Raw genomic sequence first — 22,920 nt, forward strand, 5'->3', positions numbered from 1 at the left:
AATGGTAAATAGCTCTTGATCTGTTGAAAAACAAATGACAGTGACTGCTGGCTTTTTTGACAAATGACTCCTTAGCAACCAGTCTAAAAAATAACTTCCCATATCTCCCGAGACCTATTTCAAATCTGTTTTTTTTAAGGTCAAAATAGTCATGAAGTCTTTTACTAGGAATCTCTAACAAGAATGTATCAATGTAAGATGCTATAAACTATCTGCTGAACATTCAGTGTGACATTTTGTCTTCATGGCTAATGATTCGAGGTTGGCTCATATTTATCCCAGAGTCAAGCTGATCTGTGAATACAGTTGATCAGGCACGTTGCAGTTCCAGGCTATGTGCTTCCTTGACTTGGTCAGAAGCTTTCAAATTATTAGAGAAAATAGAGTGGCGAACTCTGATACTTAGGAGAATGAAGCAATTAGCCATGGTCATTTCCACTGCACTCTGCTAAGGGAAATGCACATCATTCACTGATATGATTAAAATTTCTTTTAGGAAGCCGTATTCATTATACAAAGTGCAAGAAGCAGAATGTTGTTCTCAGTCTTATACTGTATGTCTCCAGCATGAACTGTTATACCTTTTGGCTCCATGTCTTTTACTCACATTGTAAAAATAAATACATGACAATACAGTAAATAAAGCCTCTGAAGAAGATCCTTCAGAATATCAGGTTTTAAAAAAATGCATAAATACATTTTTAAATACAGTTTAGGATTAAGGTCATGATTTCATTTTAGACTTAGGATAATGAGATTTACAAGTTAGGATTATATAGTACGTTACTAGTGAGGATGCTGTATAGACCCATATATTTGGGGCTTGGTCTCTGCATTAGGCTCATGGCCTGCAGATTGTATATTTGGTGAACTCAAAGGTGCAAATGTCACCACGCAGTATTTTGTAAAATCAAGAGATGGATGGAAATATAAGAGAAATGTGCTTCATATTAAATGTAAACAGAACACTTATGTTGATAACACTGGTAAATTGGATCTTCAGTAGCTCTACATCATCTTACATCATCTGAAAGAACAGACTTGGTCCAGCTAGAGTGTATTAAACTCATTTTGCTTTATAATACATCCTTTGGGGAGATTAGATCACTGATAGTGACTTCACCTTCTGTGCTGATGTCATTTTTAAGTGCAGACTCCCATGAGAAATTAAAGCCATTTCTCTCTGTCAGTCTACTGATAATTTGCTCATTAAACGTTACTTTGAAAATAATATTTTTTTTTAAACAAACGGCTCTTTCAATGCTTATGCTCCCCTAAATGGAAGACATTTTTAAAAGTAGATTTCAGAATGAAGGCACCTCTTTTGCCTTTTCTCTTTTGAGAAAGTATTAGCAGTATGTACAGTAACTTAAAAATAAGGTTTTAAAAAACATGCATAAAAATTAATATAATTCATGCATAGCATTTTAGTGGCTGCTATTAACTCTCAGGCTAATGAGCTAATGTCACATGCTAATTGTATTACTTTATATTGTGCAGGTAGTATTTTTAAAATCAAGTATTTATGGTAAAACATGTTTCTGCCATATTAATAGTTTATCAGTTTTAGTTATAATTCATATACAGTACCTCAGAACAGAATAACTGTACATTTTATGTAAGTAGAACATAGTGGCCACAAAATTTGGTACACCTTAGAGTGCTTGGTTAAAAATGGTCTTAGCTCTGAATACAACAACTCCTTAAAACAAGTGACTACAGTACATTTGAAGAGAAACATGACAAAAAAACTCAGCTGAAAATTAAATAACAAGGACATAAAACAGTGAGGTTATGACATAGAACATTTGTGTCACAGCGCTTCTAAATTCTAAATGAGGCATCAGCAACCTTATACAGGATTTAAAATGTGGTATAGGTGGTATAATTTCTGACTTACACAACATTTCAATAGGTAAGTTTTACACAGGTGCTCCTGTGGTACTACAACACATCCCAAACTCTTTGAGATGAGCTAGGTCTCATTTTCTGTGAAATATCAATGACTTGGAACAAATCTTCCTCACTTGCAAAACTCAATGCCTTATATTGCTATAATATATATATAAGACTTGAACCCTATTCAGCATACACAGGACAAGAGAATGTTAGAACTTTATCTTAAAACTCTTCAGGAGGCCCAGTTTGTATAACAACATATACAAAATCTAATTAATGTGACTTACAGATGTGCCAAAGAGTTAGTATACTTTATATAAAACATAAATTGTAATGATGAAAAATATGATTTTTCACTAGTCAAATAACATTGTTTACGTAACACTTGATTGATATAAGAGCCCAAGTAATGACTGTATACAGTATATGCTATATTTTGTTTCTATTATAATTTAGCATAGGTTTAACAATTGATCATCATCTTCAAAAAATAGTACATTATGAAACTATACCTTAATAAACGAGAAATATATTTGGGTTATTAGATTTTTTTTTATAAATAAGTCATCTTCTCAACTGTTGTTCTTGTGCAATGTGATTCAAAGACAGTAGAGGGAGTCTCTCTCTCTCAGCCAATTCTAAACTAGATGTTGATGTCTGGATTTATTCTTCAAGAAAGGATTTTTGTTTAAAAAAACAAGTATTAAAGTGTCATGTTTGATTGTATACAGTATATATAATGAAATAGGAATACAGTATCATTCAATCTAAATGAAAAATGTGTTTTATGTTAGGAGCCAAGTTCCCTTACATATCTAGAAGTCCAGTTTTAGTCTCCTTGAAGTCTTGGTCTTGATCAAATAGTGATTCAAAATGGTTTCGACTGAAACAAAAAGAGGCTCCAGTAAATACAACTACAGAGAGCCAGCAGACATCAGCTACACCTAATATTGGATTATTATTCTATACAGGGTTTGGCTATCACAACAAGACTGCCTAAATCCCCTTTCAAAGTTCAACAGAAAACACTTCTCATATTTTTGACCATTGGTCTAGAGTATTGGTATTTACTATAGGCTTTGGGATACGAAATTGCAATGTGAAAGATTAACCTTTGGCCTGTGTAGAATTTGCTTAGTGTGCTCTTATTAAATCCTTTCTTCAGGGAGAAAGCTTGCTTCAGGGTTTACATACTGCCTATCACTTGGCTTTATATAATAGCCTAACCATCCATGGTCAAGAGACACCCAAAGGGACAGAGCGGAACTAAATAATGCAAGCTGAGCAAAGCAGGAAAAAGAGCTCTAGTTCTGATTTTGGAACTTTTGGAGCACTGTGTCAGACTATAAGAACATAAGAAAGCTTACAAGCAAGAGGACCACTATCAGCCCATGTAACACATGTGTAGTTCGTAGTTAATTAATCCATTGATTTTATCCAGCTGTTTCTCGAAAGAAACCAGATTATCAGCTTCAGCAACATGACTGGGTAGCTTATTACATACTCTGACAACTCCACATAAAAATGTGCCTCGTGATGGCAGTTTTAAAAGCACTTTCGATTATGTCCTCTGGTTCATGCTTCAATGTTGATTCTGAAGATGTCCATTGGGCTGATGTTGGAATAATAGAAATAATCAGATATAGTCAGAAACAATGTGGAGCCTTTTCAATGCTACAATAACTTCTCAGATAGTGTCTTAGTACTGAGTCCTCCTAGTTCTATGTACACAAAGACCAATTTAGTAAATCATAATCTTATTTTTAGAACAATCATGAGCATTATACTACACATCTGCAATTTCTGATAACAGCAAGTGTTTTAGCTTTGTTCATTTTTTAAAAAATAAATGCTTAGAAAATAAAGTTCAAGTACCAAAAAAACAATTTTCTTTTAGAAAATGTCTTCCACACTTAACTTTTACTTTTTCTTTTTTTATTTTCCAATAACAAGGTTACTTTAAGTTGCAGTAAAACACATTATTCAACTTCATAGTCTATTAATAGAGATTTGATTTTTTTTTCTCCCAAAGCAGTCACCTGAATTGTAGATAAGATGCAACGCACACATTTTGTTTTAAAAACTAGATGATTTACTAAATCCAGGGCTTTGGGTAAGCCTAGATAAAAGAACATGATCGTGTTCTCTGTCCCTGGACAAATCAATATCAAACAAATGAAAACTATGTAAGCCCTGTAAAAATTTGAAAGCACTGTCTAAGTGAATAGAAGTACTGTTTTTTTTTCTGTATGAGTCATGTTTCAGAAATCAGCCAGATTGTGTTTTCTGCTAGATGGTAGGAAGATGGCATGCCTGTTTAGTTGCTCAAGTTAACATGGGAATTTCCTTTTCGGTGATGCTTAAAATAATTATTCTACAAAAAGGATTAAAGCATAACATCAAATAATACTTTAAAGTGAACACACCAAAGAAAGAACTGGAGGGGGGGCGATTGCTGGGGTTCATTCAAACTCACCTGTTTCATAATTAATTTAAACCTCCTTGTACAGTGAAACTGAAAATCTGACGTGAAAAAACAAAAACTATTCACTTAGTGCGTGTCACAGTGCAGAGTCTATGGCCTAAAATCTTGTCATGCGGTTGCAAGCACAGTTTGATTCTTCAGGATTCTTATGTTTTGAAAGAGGAATATAACTGAGTCATATAACTGAGGGGGTCCTAATTCATGCCCTGCAGGCCTGCACACCTGGCGGTTTTTGTTCCTACTACCCAGCTCGCAACTCCAGTCCTTGACTACCTGGATCCTACAGGTTTTAGATGTAACATTCAATTTCCGCCCGAATAAGACCTGGAAAACACTGCTGAGCTGACGTCTTATCCAATTAATTCATTCAATTAAGTCGTTAAGGTCTGAGTAGGCCTGAAAAACAGAAAAGAACAGATTGGAGTTGCAAATCTCAATTAAAAAAATGAGAAAAACACAGCTGACATCATCACAGCCTTTGCCTCAGTGAGCCATTAAAGGAAAGAAAGCTTTTAGGAGATGTATTTAAATTAACATGTCCCCAAAACTAACATGTACTGTATGTGCAGTAGGTGTATTCAAAGTTATGCTGTTATACAGGGTAACAGACAAGAAAAAATCTCTAACCTGTACATTACAGGTCACGTTATACCTCTAAATATGAAAGCAATTTTTTTTGCAGCCCATAGAAAATGTGAGTATGAAATGAATAAATATTTTTACCAAGTTAATTGTTCCTTTTGATACGAAGAGCTTTTATTGTGTTATCTTCCCCAACAAAAGCCTTTCTCCTTCAACACTTCACATAAATTATTTAAATAAGTGTAAGATGGGAGTCATTTGCATATAGATAAAAGTCAGTTTAATATTGTAAATTACCATTTTATAAAGCAATCTGAAAGATTTTTCTTTAATCTGCAAATAAATGTCCTTTCAAGGTTTTCCAAAGCCGGTATGTCAGTGGGGGAAATGAAGATGTCACAAGGAAGAGGGACTTATTAATCCCCTGGCTGTCAATAATTAATAGATTATTTACACATGCACACTCCTATATCCCAGCTCGCAGTGTTTCATTTACACTCTGACCCGAGCCCAACAGCAGATTTCACATCAGGCTGACCTTGTCATCTACCAGGGGCCACACACTTGTCAAGCACAGGAAGCACATCATTTGAAATGTGCATCCATTAGTGTACACTGGGCTACTCTATTTTGGGTTGGAGGTGGGGATATGCAAAATGACAAATATAGAAAAACAACACATTTAAATTCTATTCTGGCTGGATGTAAGAGTTATACAAGCTGCAAAAAGTTGCCTGCGATCTGTCGAAGCACATGAAAACCTTACTATACAGTGTTGCAGTGGTAGAATGAAAAAAAGAATTCCCTTCTCCCCCCCAACCCCCCACCCTTTACTTACAAGCAAAACAAACCGTAATCTGTAATTTCACACAAGCGGTGAATTAAAATGTTTCTGCGCTTTGTGAAAACAGCCGATGATCACCTGACAGACTGGGACAGCAGCTGAAGAATGATGTCCCATGAGGTCTAAGTTCAGAAGCAATAATTAAATAATAATAATGCAATAATTCAAATATCCCTGGCAGCCTTAAATAGCAGTACAGTAGCTATCTGCAGCCAGAGAATGACAAAAGTGTTTGTTCTTCATTTTTTTTTTGGCTCAAGCTCCAAAACACTGGTAATGTAACTGTTGAATAGAATTTGTTGATTTGCATGACTAAAGGCAATGAGCCAAAATGAACTTGCTTCACAATGTATTAACAAAAAATAAAAGATTACTTCCCACAGGCATTTGAGAGGAGATTTCCAAAAAATGTATTGCACAGCAATGTCAGTTTTCTTGCAGGCAGAATAAAATATGCATGATCCCCTAGCATATTACACCTTCCACATTATTTTAATTTGTAATGATAAATTATGTAAAACAGTCTATGAGAAAAGATGGTGAAATTCAGATGTGAATTTGCACTGCACTGTTTAATGTAATTGAACAGATTTATGATTATTTATTAGCATAGCTTTTCAAGGGACATTGATTAGCTGGGAAAAAAAGGTATACCGTTTTTAATAAGCAACGCAACGTTCTAGAACCATGTGAAACAAATGTATTTACATCAGCAAGAGTTTAAACACCTTACAGAAATGAAAGGATAAAACACGGTAAATAAATTCAATGCATTCCTTAAAATATCATTTACATAGCTAACTACTGTACAGTGTGAACTCAAAGAGTTTTTCATTAAAAGTGGCACATGCAATGAAGAATTGGATAAGTTTTGATTAGTACATTGATTTCTTTTCTATATGGGATTGAAAATGAAAGATTATGGTTATATCTGCCATAATGCTGTTATCACTCAAACCACAGAAATTAAGAAAGTGCACTATTAAATGGCTCAGTAACCACATGACGTAAAGTGATGGGGTTATTATCAGTACATTTACTTGGCCTCTGCCAGAACAGTAGCTGTATTCTGAGGTAAAGAAGAGTTGAAGTCAGGCTGCTGTAGTGCTTTATAGCCCCTTATATTAAAGTGTTTGGACATCACCAGCAAAAAATCATTTTCTTATATTCTTCTTCTAGTTTCATTAATCTAGTTTTCAGTGGATAATAATTGTGAAGTTACAGTACATGTTGACTAATTTTAAACTTACAATACTCACAATTTACTTTACAAAATGGAATTTAAGGCCACCAAGCAAATGGGTGCAAACACTGATGTATAAAGCAATGAAGCAACTTACTGATACATCCATCCATCTTCTAACTGCTTCTTCATCTAACTGCTTCTTCCATTTCAAGTCACATGGTCACTTCCATCACAAGTCACACTTTTTCACACGCTATTTCACATGCTAGTTAAATACTTCGATGCTTAAAATCGTTAGGGAGAAATGGAATACTGGTGTGTATTTTTTTCTTTAAAGTACCAAGACCAGCTATATACTGTATGTTTATGTTCCAAAATTAATATCGTTTATGGCCTTCACACGCGTTACAGTATGCTCCTATTCTTTTTATGCTCAGCTACTAAGATTTCCCTTCAGTGGTAAAATTCAATATCTACAACGGGCACAGCAAAGACGTTTACTGTTCTGTAAGTCTTTCTACGACAGACCAACGGACCACGAGTGCCCCTGTTGGTCAACCAATCACGTACTGCGGTGCCACGCGTCATCTTGCGTCACACTGAGCGACGCCACCTGCGGTACGTGTCTGTAACGCGCACTTTGAATGGCTGCATCTGTAGGCAGGGTACACCCTGGATTGGACACCAGTCCATCACAGGGTACACACAGACACAGAAACGCACACACTCACACCAGGGCCAATTTTCCCAGAGGCCAATTAAAAGTACTGGATGTATGAAATCTCATGTCTTTGGATTGTGGAGGGAAACTGGAACACCTGGAGGAAACCCACGTGAACACAGGTAGAACACACAAACTCCACGCAGATAGCACTCCAGGTTCAGAATTGAACCCAGGACCCCAGCGCTGCGAGGCAGCAATGCTAACCACTGCATCACTGTGCTGCCCACGTACTGATACATTACTGCAAAAATATGGTCTATTATATGGAGTTATTCCATTTATAAATTCTTTATATAATCCCTTAAATAGTCTTGCCTGTCATGATCAAATAATTATGGTAAAATAGAAGGCTTTTTGTTCATGTTTAGCTGTTTTATTAGCTATAAATTCACAAAATATGCTGAAATGGTTGAACCTTTTTTCTTAAAAATGCCTTCATTACTCTTTTCAAGGCCATTTTGCCCACGGCACCAGCAGGTTCCCCAGGTATTCTTGTCAATGCTGATTGTTCATGTAGGACTAAACAAACAGCACTTGCTAATTTCCCTTACTCCCCTTTGCCCTTGTCACATGTGGTCACCATGACGATCCACAAAATGTCGTAACCAGGGAAGACAATGCAGTGAGCCAGTCCGACATGAAAAGACACAAGCAGTGCGTCTTGAAAGGAACACAGTCCAATCGATACTGTCATTATCAGTAGGACTCTGCTGAATTAGATGTCACAGTTCCTGTAGCTAGGAGCTGACATAAATGAAGAGCAAATGATGGATAGGTACAGTCTCCTCCTTTAAAGCGTGAATTGACCACAGTGTGTATGGATTAACAGTTGCACTTTTTTGTTATGCGTTAATGACTAAGAAGTGAACTTAGTAAATGGAATCAGGTATCTAATAGAGCATGACGGGGTGGCTCAGTCACTATATAGAGGAATAAAAAGAGCACCTAATGATAGTCTGGTTTAAAGGAAAATATGGCTGTTAAAATCTTTATGGTAGGTTATGGAAGACAGAACAGCTTGGAGAGTTATAAAAAAACATTTACCAACTTTACAACAAGGGATTGCAATGCACATAACATTGTTATGCACAAAATCGATGCTTGAGTGTTTGAATATTTTCTTTTTCCTCTATTTTCTGTGTAATATAAAATTACAGTATATTAACCAAAGCCAATTTATGAGTAGATTATTGTTTAATCAAATAGTTTCTCATTTCATTAATAAGCCAAAAACAAACACGGGCAGCAGGAACTAGAAAACCTCTATATTCAACATGAATATATTGCTTGTTCAAATTAAAAATAAGGCTTTACCAAATATATACATTATATCCTTGAAATGGAATATATACAGTATATATTATACAGGGTGTTGTAGTTCCTTCCGTTACAGATTAAATGTATTTTTGGAGAAACTAAATTTTCTTCAGGGATTTTTAGGGAAGAAATGATTAGCTTTAAAGAAGACGACAATTAAAGTTTAAATTAAAACTTAAAATTTGAAGGTTGTAGAGTCTGCTTTTAATAAAAAGTTGGAATTTGCAGGAACTAGAATTTAAACTAATTAATATAACAATATTCTCTCCTTTGCATTTTCTTCACAAGGTGCATATGTAGAACTACACTATTTATTCTGTAGTAGGAGGCAGAAGTGACATGAACCATAATTTACATGCAGGAGCACTGACAGAACCCATAGAATAAAAACTACTGTGAATTGAATAGATTACATTTATCCATACTCTATATGTAGAAAACAAGAAACCCGTATCACATTGCTGTATTAACCTGAGGGGAGATTAGTTTAACAGTTTGAAAGCAAGCACAGATCTTCTGCTTGTCAAACAAATCCCAAATTGACAACTCCAAGTCATTATTGTGAACAATTTAAAAAATACTAACCTATAACCTCTTTACCCATCCAGTGGAAATTATAGGAATGAGGAACGATGATGAAATTTGACAGGTGACAAGAAAATTAAATAATTCATTACTTTTACAACTGTTAATATCATTTGCAATTTTACAAAGTAAAGAGTGTGTAGAATAAGTAACCTAGCTCTGGATTAATTTTTAATGTTCTATGGGAAATTACTTATTGAATATCAGAATACCATGACCTGCTCTGGGGCATAGGGCAGCATAGTGCTATTTTGATTCTCTGTAATATAACTAGAGAAAAGTACTCTTGTTACTATAACTTTCTCATTGGACAACCACATCTAAAAAATTACAAATGAATGGTTTAGAAGGCTTTTAAAAAAAACAAACTCATATAAAACCATTGTGGAGCCCTAAAACTAATTTCAGAATATTGAAAGCATGATAATGATCTTTTTCTAAAAAAAAACTGCCAGAGACAAGCTGTCAGCAAAGAAAGTAATTAATTATTATTATTTTAGTCATATCAACTTATACCAATATCTGGGATTTTGTTTTGTGCCATATTCAAAAAGCAATAGTAAAAATGTTTAAGAGAATCTGGGCTAGAAAAAAGGTCAAGAAAATGTCCTTTTTTATGGTGTCTTTCAACGCATGAACGTCAGGGTGCATCACAAAGGTCTGAGATATATTGAGAAATAAATAATAAACCTTTTTCATGTCCAAAAATAGCCTACTTTGGGGCAACTCATAGAACACGATTTAAGACTCACATCACTTTGAAATTAATATGTTGTCCCGACTCACGTTAGAGTAAAAAAAATCCAAAAATTTAATCAAATTTCCAGAGGAAGCCAGTGAAGGGATGCTATAAAAGTGAAATATGCAAGTAAAGTTGATTTAAAAGTAGGCCCCAGGCTGGACCATTCTTCCCTTTATGAAACGAAATGCAAAAAGACGAGGAGGCAAAAAGCATTTGCACTTATACTGTAGCTCAATCCAGGGGTGATAAATAGATGGTGTAAGGTCCCGGTTTCAGGCAAGACAAGACAAGAAAACATTTATGCAATATTGAGCAAATGGAAAAAAAAACATTTTGTAACCTCTTTTTAAAACATGTAATACAATTTCTTTCGAATTATCCAGGATACAGCTGGAATATTTTACTGCGACCACCCAAAGGCTTGAAAGTGAATGAAGTACATAAGTAAAAGACGGCATGTTTTTAAAGCTAAGTACAGAGCCCCAGAAGCAATAAATTTGCCTTACTAGAATTTAATTCAAGCTAAACAAAAAACAAAACTTTTCTCTAGAAAAAAAAGAAGAATCTTAATTCCCACAAGCAGAACTCAGTTTTATCATAACAGAATTTTTTAACAGAGATTAGTTTAGTCAGTAAGTCATTTTTGCTGTTCCGAGTGCAAGATGTTACATTGAAGGCAGCAAAGAAAAGTCAGATTTACCCTTAAAACCCTATTACATAGGAATATTAAATTATCAGTAACAAAATTATACTTATATTAGGCAAAACAAAAATACAGTCCTGTCATGCATATATCAAAGTACTAAAAGTCACTGTCAAAATATGAAAACAAGGGCTCATTAATGAAGTATGTTATAAAAAGGGTCACTGGGGTGATAATGTGAATTCTGAATTCAAATCTGAAGACATTAAATATGTTGTTTTTTAAGTATTTCAGTATATTTGCATATTATTAGCCGCTTTCCCTTTTGGATCTTATAGCTCAATACTGAATTCAAAAGCTGCAACAAAAGAAACTTTAAAAATGAGCAAAATATCACTACAGCTGGGGGTTCTGAAAACAGCAAAGGAATACAAGTAAATACCAAGCTGAGTATCCTTTTTTTAAAAATGCATATAGTTCAATGAAGAAACGACAACTGGAAAAAAAATTCAGTCGGATGATCAGAGAGCACAAAAAAAACAGTACCTTGTAATTTCATTAATTCTGTGGCTAATTTATGCAAGGTGATGAACACATAATCTTTCAAGTACTGTATCATTTGCTTCATAACAATTGTTTTAGACCCCTAATGTTAACAGAAAAAGCCTAAGAAAAACTAAAATAACTTTTTATTTTGCTGAGATATTGCGGTTTTTACATTCACACCAGAACCCATGCACGGCTTAATTTGAATTTCATATCCTCCTCTTTTAAAGAAGTCATTTTGGTGATTTGGTTTCTACCTGACAGAGAAGGAACGAGTGAATTCTGCTTTCATTAGATGAACATACAACCTTGCAGTCCATTTAATTAAAAAATAATATGCAGTTTGCCTCAACAGACACATTTAAGTGCAGTTTCCTGATTGGATCTTTTTAGCTGAGTGGTTGCTAGGTAATGAGCTTTCAGTCTAAAAGCATCTCTTATCTCTAAATCCATAATCATACATTAAGGTGCATTATACTCCACACAGCCACCATCAATTACTCCCTGTGTTTGCTTCCCTGCATAAAAACAGCTGCTCAGAATGAACCTGTCTTTCTCAATGTTGACCGAAGAATTCACAGCTTTTGACATTAGTGACCAGATATTTAGAACCACTTGCTCTTTGGTATTAGAATTATAGACTGCACTACAATCTACTTTGTTCAGATGAAATAATAACAAAAATGGTTACTGTATGCTGTCATTACAGTGTGATATGAAATGCTTTTGACTTGTTTTATGACACTTAGACACCCACTTTAATGTTGGAAAAAAATTGGATTGGAAGTATCTAGTACAGTATTATTTTAAAAAATCTTACACTTTCATAAATATTGTCAGGAAACAATATACAGATGCAGCCATTCAAAATGCGTGCGTTATTTTGCGGCATACCCCGGTGGGCGTGGCGCGGCATCTCGCAGTGTCACGCAGTGTGACGTGTTAATCGCGCGTCATTTGACGCTCTGCCGGAAACTATCCGGCGTCACCTTGTAAAACCGCCAGGGGGAGCTTAACCTCTCATGTACAGCATTTGAGCCTTTAATTTTGAACAGTGTATTACAGCATGTTAATCTTCAGTCATTAAAATGTTGGTATATTTTATGAAAGCAAGATTGCTCAGTTGGACAAAAGTACACAACCTACCTTTATCAGAAATATTTATGCATCAAAGCCTTTACCGGAGATATTACTAATAGTATTAATAATGGATGACTTTGGACAAGCTGTATACTCAAAGTATAATTTCTTTAGCACATTTGTACAAGCACTTGGAATCTGTCCAAGCCATACTTTGTCAGGCATTTTGTTTTACTTCAACGGGCATAAAAACTTCCTTGCTTTTAACAGGGCGTTTCATAATTTCTAACTACGAAAATGATTTAAAATGCGACACCTATCATTCAACTAGAGCTTAAAATATCACAAGGAAAAATACACACCGGTATTCCATTTCTCCCTAAACATTGTAAGCTTCGAAGTCTTTAACTAACGTGATACCGGAGTCAACAAGCATACTTTTAGAATTTGATTAAAAGGGAATATAATATGGAATCGCGTATCTCAAGAATTTAATAACGGTATGATTATATCCATGTACTGCGGCAGGGCTGTGTAGGGCTGTTTCGCCTGCCTGCTCATGCGAGCTGACTGTAGCCGACTGGTCTAGGTGCGTGCCTGCCAACGGGCAGGGTGTGTGCTCGAATCCAGCTGGTGCTGAACCTTCCAGTTTTATTTATTTATTTTTTAATCGCGTAACATATTACCGTATGCAAACTGTACTGTATACAGTATGTATATGTATATTTAATGTCTTAATTGTGCCCGTTTAATTGAATTTTAAAAAATTATTTAACACGAACATTAAGCTGTTTACATCTTCCGCCTGAGAACAGTCACCCGTTGCTACCCAACGCAGAATGGTGATTGGCTGACACCATCTGACACCCCTCTGATTGGAGAAAAAAGACGTGCTAGTTTGCTATACATACTGTAACAGGAAGAGGATTTCTTTCTATTCAAAACGTGTACTTTAAAAGTTTAAGAAGTAAAAACCTTACAGCGTACACAGATTTCTAAACTGATCAGGATCGTTATCTTTGTCTTATGCATAACAATATTCACCGCTCTGTGCAGCAAATTAATAATAAACTTTATTTTATATAGCGTTTTAAACGAATAAGTAATTAGATTGCTCATAAACCTAATCACTTGCTTTTTCTTTTTATTTAGGCTCAGATTTCAACTATAGATCGTATTATTAATACCCTTGGTGATACCCCTTGGTGTTTCTCTCGCTCTCTCTCGGGTCACCTGATCATTAGCTCGAAAGATTTGAGTGCTTTGTGTATATTCTAATGGTAGTGGGGGCAGGGTGTGTGGGAACAGGTTTGGTTGAAATTGCATTGGAGATCTATGTTCTTCACACCTGAAACATTTTCTCTGAAAGCATTTTCTTCGCTGTTTAACCGATCTTGTTACAGCATGTTACAGTTTACTATTATTAACCATATTAATTTTAAGTGCTTAATGTAAAATCTTGTAAAAATATATTTTCATTGTTCAAATATACATTAAGTCTGACTATCATATAATAAGTTAAATACAAAACTAAAGAAAAAATAGGGTTAAATATAATTCAAAATATTTTGCTAACAATGTTAACTGTTTATGAATAATAAAATGTATTAGCTAAGGCGTAGGATGGCACAGTTGTTAGTATGTTTTTTGTTTTGTTTCTTTTTCATAAATACAACAGTAGTACCTGATGTCTCAGTGGCTTTCAAAATTAAATTATGCATGCAAACCTGTGAACTAGAAAGATAACTAAGATATCCATCCATTTATAATGGTGGCAAAGTGGTTAGCATTGCTATCTTGCAGCACTGGGGTCCTAGGTTCAATTCCTGCCATCCTGTGTGTGTGGGGTTTACATGTTCTCTCTGGGTTACATGGTTTTTCTCCATATGTGTGATATGACTCCCTCTCGCACTCCAAAACATACTGGTAAGTTAATTAGTTTATGGGAAACCTGGCCCTGGTCTGTGTGTGTTTGTGTCTGTCTGTCCTGTGATGGACTGGCGCTATGTCCAGGGTGTATTCTGCCTTGTGTCCGTTGCTTACTGGGATAGGCTCCAAATCCTCTGTACTGGATAAAGAGATTAGAAATGGAAGTAAAGGCACTGTGTGGATGGAACTATACACAGTGTTAGAAACCCACTATGAAATGGCAGCATCTCACTGAGAATAAAATATTTTTTACTGCTGGCTTAAGGAAACAGCCTTTCCACCTCTCTTGCACATCAGTATCCATACCTAGTTATTTAAACAAATTGCCTCTAATTATAAACATCTTAATATGCTGGCTCTGTGGATCCGCATCAGCTATGTTTGCCCATTCCTTCAATTCATGTGCATCCAACACACAGTTCAATGCCAGCAACTACACATAATCTAAAATACAATCCTTATTTCAGTATCTATGTAAACATATAGTCTGTTAACTTCATCATCTTCATCAAAAGTATGCCTAACCCCATTAGGAAGTGTTCTTGTTATAAGTGTATTCCTCAGCTTTCCCCAAACTATCTTCTTCTTGCCAACATCTCTAGTCTTTTATCCTGCAATAACTCAGCCAACACTTAAATCTCCAAAAGCTGCTTGTGTTAATTTCTTTAAATCACAAATATCATGTGTAAATACTGGCCATGTAATACTCTGCATTGTGGAATAATAGTTTATTTTAAAGGGAACTAGAGAAACTAAGAACTAGAGAAATCAAGAAAGGCTTTTTTTCTAGAATTAATAAATGCACATCCTGTTCACTGGGGAAATTAAATCCACACTGAGCAATCTTCAATATGTTCAGAATATGACAGCAAGAATCCTATCAGGGATGCATTACACCTGTTTTCAAGTCCTTGCACTGGTTACCTATCAGATTTCGAGTCAACTTCAAAATCCTTATCCTCCTTATATACTGTCCTACAACTGGTATTATTGTTCTCCGAATTATTGTACTTGACATGACTTCATTCAGCCTTTCCTGAACGTCTATGACAGGCAGAGTGAGTGCTGTTTCTGGTGCGATCTTTTACAGCTGACATTTCACTGTTTTAAACGAACAAGAAATTAGATTGCTCATAAATCACTTATTCTATATAAACACAGCGTAATTGCCCTCCGAAAATCTTCTTTTTCTTGTTCGTTTTAGAGACCTTGATCGAAACTGATTTTAGATGTCAGAAAGAATTTATTTTCTCTGTATTTCCTACATTGCTTTGTCAAGATTTTAACTTTATATCTAACTTTATATCTAGGCTCAGATTTCAACTATAAATCGTACAGTAATTAATAGCAGTAAATACTGATGTTTATACATAAAAAAGTCATGCCTTGGAGTCATGCAAAAAGTCATGCCTCAAGAGCACAGCAAAGAGTGTATTAAAAGACACTTGTATTTATCAACGCTTTCTTTTCCGTATACCAGATTTTATGGAACCACTTCAGAGGGGTGTCAGCCAGTCAGATTCCAGGATTCGGCACTTTAAAGGAAAAATACACACCGGTATTCCATTTCTCCCTAACGATTTTAAGCATCGAAGTATTTAACTAGCATGTGAAATAGCGTGTGAAAAAGTGGTAGTTTTAAGCTTTTCTGCTAATATAATATGGAATCGATATTGATTTAAATCGTGTTCTGATTTAAATCGCAAACGCGTGTTTAATTATATGTGTTTTTTAATCATAATCAGGCTAATGCAACATAAATTGATACAGTATCTTTGTCTTCTAAGCATCTTAATAAACTTTCAGCATAGCTTTCTACCCGTCAAGATTTATATTTCTTGGGATTTTGGGATCAAACGTGGAAGGATTAGATTATAATCGTTTTTATTTGTCAAATACGTGATTGTATTTCTGAATGTTATGTGACACCTACAGTAGTTCACTGCTTTAAATACATCGAATTAAGAAAGTTATGTGTAGCACTTTAGATCTTTTTTCTGAACCAGGGAAAATCTGATCATGTTTCTCTATAACAATAATAAAAAAAACTTTATTTTACATATCGCCTTTAAAAGTGGCATCTCAAAGCAATACAGTAGATCGAAAAACAGTTAAAAGGGACCAGATTAAATACCAGACAATCGCAAACGCATTTTCAATAAAATTATTTTATTCATTCAGCAGTTTGTGAGAGGAACATCCAGCAGGGAGAGACACACACACCGGTTTTCATTGACAAAATTGGTTTTTTTCAATTCCTTTTGTCTAACAGGAATGTTTTGTTTGTGGACAAACTGTTAGACAAGAGGAAAAGACCGCCTCCTCCTACGAAGCATTAATCGCGTATCTAAGGAAAATTGCAGTATACCTTTGTTCATGCACATCATTATACAGTACAGTATCTCAATTTGTATTTCGATAAAAAAAATCGTTTGCCCAGCCACTACTGTTGTTATTGTTTTTATCCTGTAAAGCGTTTTCTTTTTCTGCGTTTTCCATTTCCTTTTTCTGATCACTCGCTTTCTGGATACACATCTCACCTGTCCTGTTCTTTGTTTTCCTGGTTTGCTGATTATGCCTGCTGCGGTCCACTCCTACCCTCACACCTAAAGAATACTATTTTAAATTTCTTGGCGCAGTTCATTAACCCTTGTATGTGCTGTCCGCGCCCAAAATGCAATTAAAAAAAAGTAAAAAACCGCGCTCAAAATGCAATTTAGAGCTTAATAAGATACACTCCACAGGCAAAATTAAAGACAAAATTAAAGACGATTAAAATCTGTAATCTTTCCACTTGTACTGTGAGTCATCGGACAGTTTCTGCTTTGTGTAAGGATGGTGAGAAAGCTGTGTTCAATGTATTTAAGGGACTCAGAAGTAAAAGAAGATGCTTCATATTGCGTGACTAATTTTAAAAACCAAGTTATAAATGCAGACGCTCCCTCGGTGCCGCGCCGGGTGTAAATATCAAAGTATACATTCCCAACAAGAATTGTACCCATCTGTCATGCAAATAAAACACCTTGAATTGAATTGAGGGAGAGATGGGGGTAGTGGGACAGAGATACTGTAGACAGACTCAAGGCAAATAAGATACTTATGGGTACGCAGACATTCACGACAGCAACATACGAAACGTTTGCACGTACTGTATAGTTAAGTTATTACTTGGTTTTCAAAGTGCAACGAAATACAATATTGTTGTTGCTGCTGTTCTGGTTGTTTTTATCCCGTAAAGCGTTTTGAGAAGCCACCTTTAAAGGCGATATATACTGTAAAACCACTGATTCTTATGGAATGTGTTCCGCGGGAGATTCAAATTTTTATTTATTTATTTTTTAATCGCGTATCTTAGGAAATCTCAGTATAACTTTGTTCATGAACAGTGGCATGTTACATTATCATTCGTTTTTTTAACAAGGCTCGCCAGCTAATGTGAATCGAAACCTGTCTTGCTAGCTTTTAAAGTCGTGCATGTGTAAACTGTACTAGAGGGCATGCAAGTTACTCTGCCCCTTTCAGCGGCAGGGAGTCCCTCTGCTGCAACACACAGCAGACAGAACGGGAGACTATTGCCTTTCATATCTGACACCAGTGAAGTAAAAGGGGTGTCTAAAGGGGTGATTTTAGACCACATTTTAGTTACTTTATTTTGTTTACTTTTAACATTTCTGTAATTTACAGTAGATGTCACAATAGAAGCCCGAAGCCTATTATACTCAGTCTAGCCTTGGATCCTCTGAGTCCCTTGACTCAGTTATTGCATATTAATTTCTTGAGATACGCGATTCCATATTATATTCCCTTTTAATCAAATTCTAAAAGTATGCTTGTTGACTCCGGTATCGCGTTACTTAAAGACTTCGATGCTTAAAATGTTTAGGGAGAAATGGAATACTGGTGTGTATGTTTTCTTTAAAGTACCGAGACCAGCCATATACTGAACGTTTAAGTTCCAAAATTAATATCGTTTATGGACTTCACACGCGTTGCAGTATGCTCCTATTCTTTTTATGCTCAGGCACTAAAATCTCCCTTCTGCTTTGTGTAAGGATGGTATCAAGAGCAATCTTAAGTGGTGAGAAAGCTGTGTTCAATGTATTTAAGGGACTCAAAAGTAAAAGAAGATGCTTCATATTGCTTGACTAATTTTAAAAACCAAGTTATAAATGCAGACGCTCCCTCGGTGCGCTGCTCTGGTGCGCCGGCTGTTACACAGTGCCTGTCTGCCGTAAGCGTTACAATATACATACCCAACACTGCTTGTACCCATCTGTCATGCAAATAAAACACCTTGAATTGAATTGAATTGAGGGGAGAGGGGGGGAATACTAAAGCCAATACTGGCTCAATACCCTCAATGGGCTTTGACGTGCTAATGCGTTGGTTTAACAGTCCGGGTGTGGCAGGCTTCCAATGTCAACTCGACTCGATTGGAAGACAATGAACGTATTTTAGCCCTAAATGAATTAATAGCAAACATGGTTTACATAAAATACATTTTTCCAAGAAAGTTTATAATAATACGATCTATAGTTGAAATCTGAGCCTACTTTAAAAATAAAGGAAAAGCATTTTCAGAGAGTAATCATGCTGTGTTTATGTAGAAAAAGCGATTAGGTTTACGAGCAATCTAATTACCTATTCGCTTAAAACGCTATTAAAAATTTACTCTGTTGCACACACACACACAATAGAAGCAGGCACCGCTGTCAGAAGGGAAGATATGTTCAAAATATCGCAAATATCGATCATGTTGCGATATTTTGAAATATAAAAGTCAATTGATTGTCCATAATATCGCTATTCTATTTTTTCGAAGAAATGTTTCTTAAAAGAAAAGACCAGCACCAGCTGGATTCGAAAACACAACCTGTCAGCTGGTAGTCACGTCTACAAGACAGCTCACATGAACAGGCAGGCGAAACAGCCCTACACAGCCCTGTCGCAGCACACGAATACCATTATTAAATTCTTTAGATACGCGATTCCATATTATATTCCCTTTTAATCAAATTCTAAAAGTATGCTTGTTGACTCCGGTATCGCGTTAGTTAAAGACTTCGAAGCTTAAAATGTTTAGGGAGAAATGGAATACTGGTGTGTATTTTTTTCTTTAAAGTACCAAGACCAGCTATACACTGTATGTTTATGTTCCAAAATTAATATCGTTTATGACCTTCACACGCGTTACAGTATGCTCCTATTCTTTTTATGCTCAGCTACTAAGATTTCCCTTCAGTGGTAAAATTCAATACCTACAACGGGCACAGCAAAGACGTTTACTGTCTTTCTACGACAGACCAACGGACCACGAGTGCCCCTGTCGGTCAACCAATCACGTACTGCGGTGCCCCGCGTCATCTTGCGTCATACTGAGCGACGTCACCTGCGGTACGTGTCTGTAACGCGCACTTTGAATGGCTGCATCTGTACCATGTAAGCAGGCTTACAAACAGTGCATCACTACATATTTTGAGCAAGGCAAAGAAAAAATCTACAACGTTTTGGTGATTCAGTTTTTCCTTAACTAACCCATGCTATTTTCAACATAAATCATGTCACACTGTCTTTAATATTGACATAGAAATTTGAAATTCGAGTAAAAGAGAACCTTTCACGCTTGAAAATATCAAGACACACAGATCATTGTTGCTCATTCAATATATAAGAACTGCCATACATACTGTAAGCACTTAGTATGTTAAAGCATTTCTTTATTGCTCAGCATGAACACTTAACTGGGCAAGTTTTAAACAAGCTCTGAATGGGTCCCAATGTGCTGACAAAAAAAAATTGGATATTATATTGCCGGCTGCTTTTTCAGAAGACATCAAGTAAACCACTTAAACATAACAGAAAACTAAAAAAAAACTGTACTTGATTTCCTCCAATTAATATGAATTGAAGAAAATAAAAAGAATTGCAACAAATTGTCAGAACCACTGGAAAGGATGACTGACAGGAAACCTAAAGCTCTTTCAAAACTGCACATTGGGATGTGTATCTGTGAGGAATAAAAAAGCCCTTTTAAATGTTACAATAATCTACAGCTGCTGGGAAGAGGTCTGTAGGATTTCACTACCGATTCTAAACTGAGGAGCTTATTTTTCTCTTCAGAAAATAAAGCTGGCAATATTACCATTATTTAACCAAACATCTTAACGAAAACTAAAACGCGTGAACACATATTTCCCTTCTTTGTACTGACTCCCTATGGATTTCAGAAAAAACATTCAAAATACTACTGCCTAACCTTTATGGGTTTGAACGGTTTGTCTCCCGAAATACATCAGTGAACTGTTAACTCCTTATAAACCTTCATGTCATTTGCCTCTGGATTTCCAGTAAGAGCCTGAGCACTGTTCCACTGCTCCAAGATTGGGGAACGATCAATATCACATCTTGCAAGTTATTCAGCACTTGCTAAATTCTGCCCCCAAACTCACTTTTATACTCCTTTGTTTATTTTGAGCATACCTGTCAGTTGTTTTACTGTTAAGCACTTTCAAGGCACTATAGACAAAATAAAAGTATTATTACATTGTAAGAACCACTGTAACAGGGTGTATATTCTTGAAGATGGAATGCATCCATTCATTAATTTTCTTACCACTTCTTCCAAGTCACACAGAAGTAGATCTTACCCTGGCAAGCAATGGACGCAAGACAGGGGACAGCATGGATAGGAAGCCAGTCCATCACAGGGCACACACAGACACAAACACAGACAAGCAAACACTCACACCAAAGCTAATTTTACAGAAGCCAATTAATCTACTATCAGGTTTTTAGTCTGTAGGAGGAAATTGGAGCACCCAGAGGAAACCCATGCAAACACAGGGAGAACATACAAGCTCCATGCAGAAAACACCCTGGAAATTGAACCCAGGGCCCCAGCACTGTGAGGCAGCAATGCCAACCACTGCGCCACCATGCCACCCAGAGGGCATTCAATATCAATCTAATTGTTTTTGCTGAGTGCAGAGGTGCCAGCACTACTTTGCAGCAAAAATAATTATAATCCTCCATGCTCAAAATGTTTTTACTTGTAGTTTATCTAGCCTGACACAAATTAGTAAACAAAGAAAATGATTAAGGAGTGTACAATGTTTCTGAAAAAAAAAATTGCAGCGACACCTTAAGCATTCTGCACGTGTACTCTGAGTGATATTCACCAAAGTTAGGTGGTGCATTTAAAAAGAATCTGAAAAGGCACACTGACTGCTAATCACCAAGATCCAGGCTGAGACTTTAAAAGGGAAATGGTATTAGACACCTGCCTTGTCAGTGATCAAGTCTACTTTTGCTGGAAAAAATCCTTCAATTCCATTGATGATATATAATGTAAAAAAGAATTAACTCTTCAGGGCTTCTCTCAGAAATGACACAGTAGTAGCTACAAATGAGAGACACTGCTGGCACCTGTTACGAGAGCAGCAGCTCCCACAGGACAAAATATGATTAAGAAAACATTTTTTGTTCAATTTAATTTAGTGGTACACAGCTGAAAAAGGCGGAGTGTGTTAAGCACCTAATAACCTATTTTAGGGATACAGTTTTGCTGCCTAGGACTGAGGAGGAAAACTGATTATTAGGAAAAATTCATTTCTGGGTTAAATGCACCTTAGCTGCAGTTTAAGCAATTTAAATTCGATAGACTTTGTCTTGAACAAAATCTCAGAAAACACTAATTTGCTTTATCAGTGTTTAGAATGGCTTCTCTAATTTGCTGAATTCATAGTTACTTGGATTACCCTCCACAGATGTAATTCATTAAATTTTATATAATTTTTGGCTTCCTCAAGCTGAAACAAATTGAAATATGTACTTTAATGAGAGGCTCTCATAATGTTTTTCAGTTTTATTACCCAAACCTTTCAATTTTAAAAGCCAGCTTCGTGACAGTACTCCTTAATAATTATAATAAATAATTTCTTGCATTTATGTAGCGCTTTTCATCCCAAAGGATCCCAAAGCACATAACACATCGAAGAGGACCACCAGGGTAATGCACTATAACACCACTACACAGATTAGGTAGAACAATGAGAAAGTACTTCACTAATTGAATTAAGGGAGAACTAAGTAGACCAGATTATACAAGACTAATGTGGAATTTAGCTAGAACACAGGGGCTAACACTCCTGCTTTTTCGAATGCTTTGGGATCTTTAATGACCAAGTAATAAGGTCTTGTATTTAACATCTAATCAAAAGGGGAGCTCAACCTGCAGCACAATATCCCCTGGTCACAATACTAGGGCATGGTTTTGGAAAAACTTTGGTCCAGAGTGAAGAGTGCCACCTACTGGTCTACCAGCACAACTTTCTGCAGTAACTTCGATTTCCTTGCATG

This window comes from Atractosteus spatula, chromosome 11 (assembly GCF_055471065.1).
Source record: "Atractosteus spatula isolate fAtrSpa1 chromosome 11, fAtrSpa1.hap1, whole genome shotgun sequence".
Taxonomy (NCBI): domain Eukaryota; kingdom Metazoa; phylum Chordata; class Actinopteri; order Semionotiformes; family Lepisosteidae; genus Atractosteus; species Atractosteus spatula.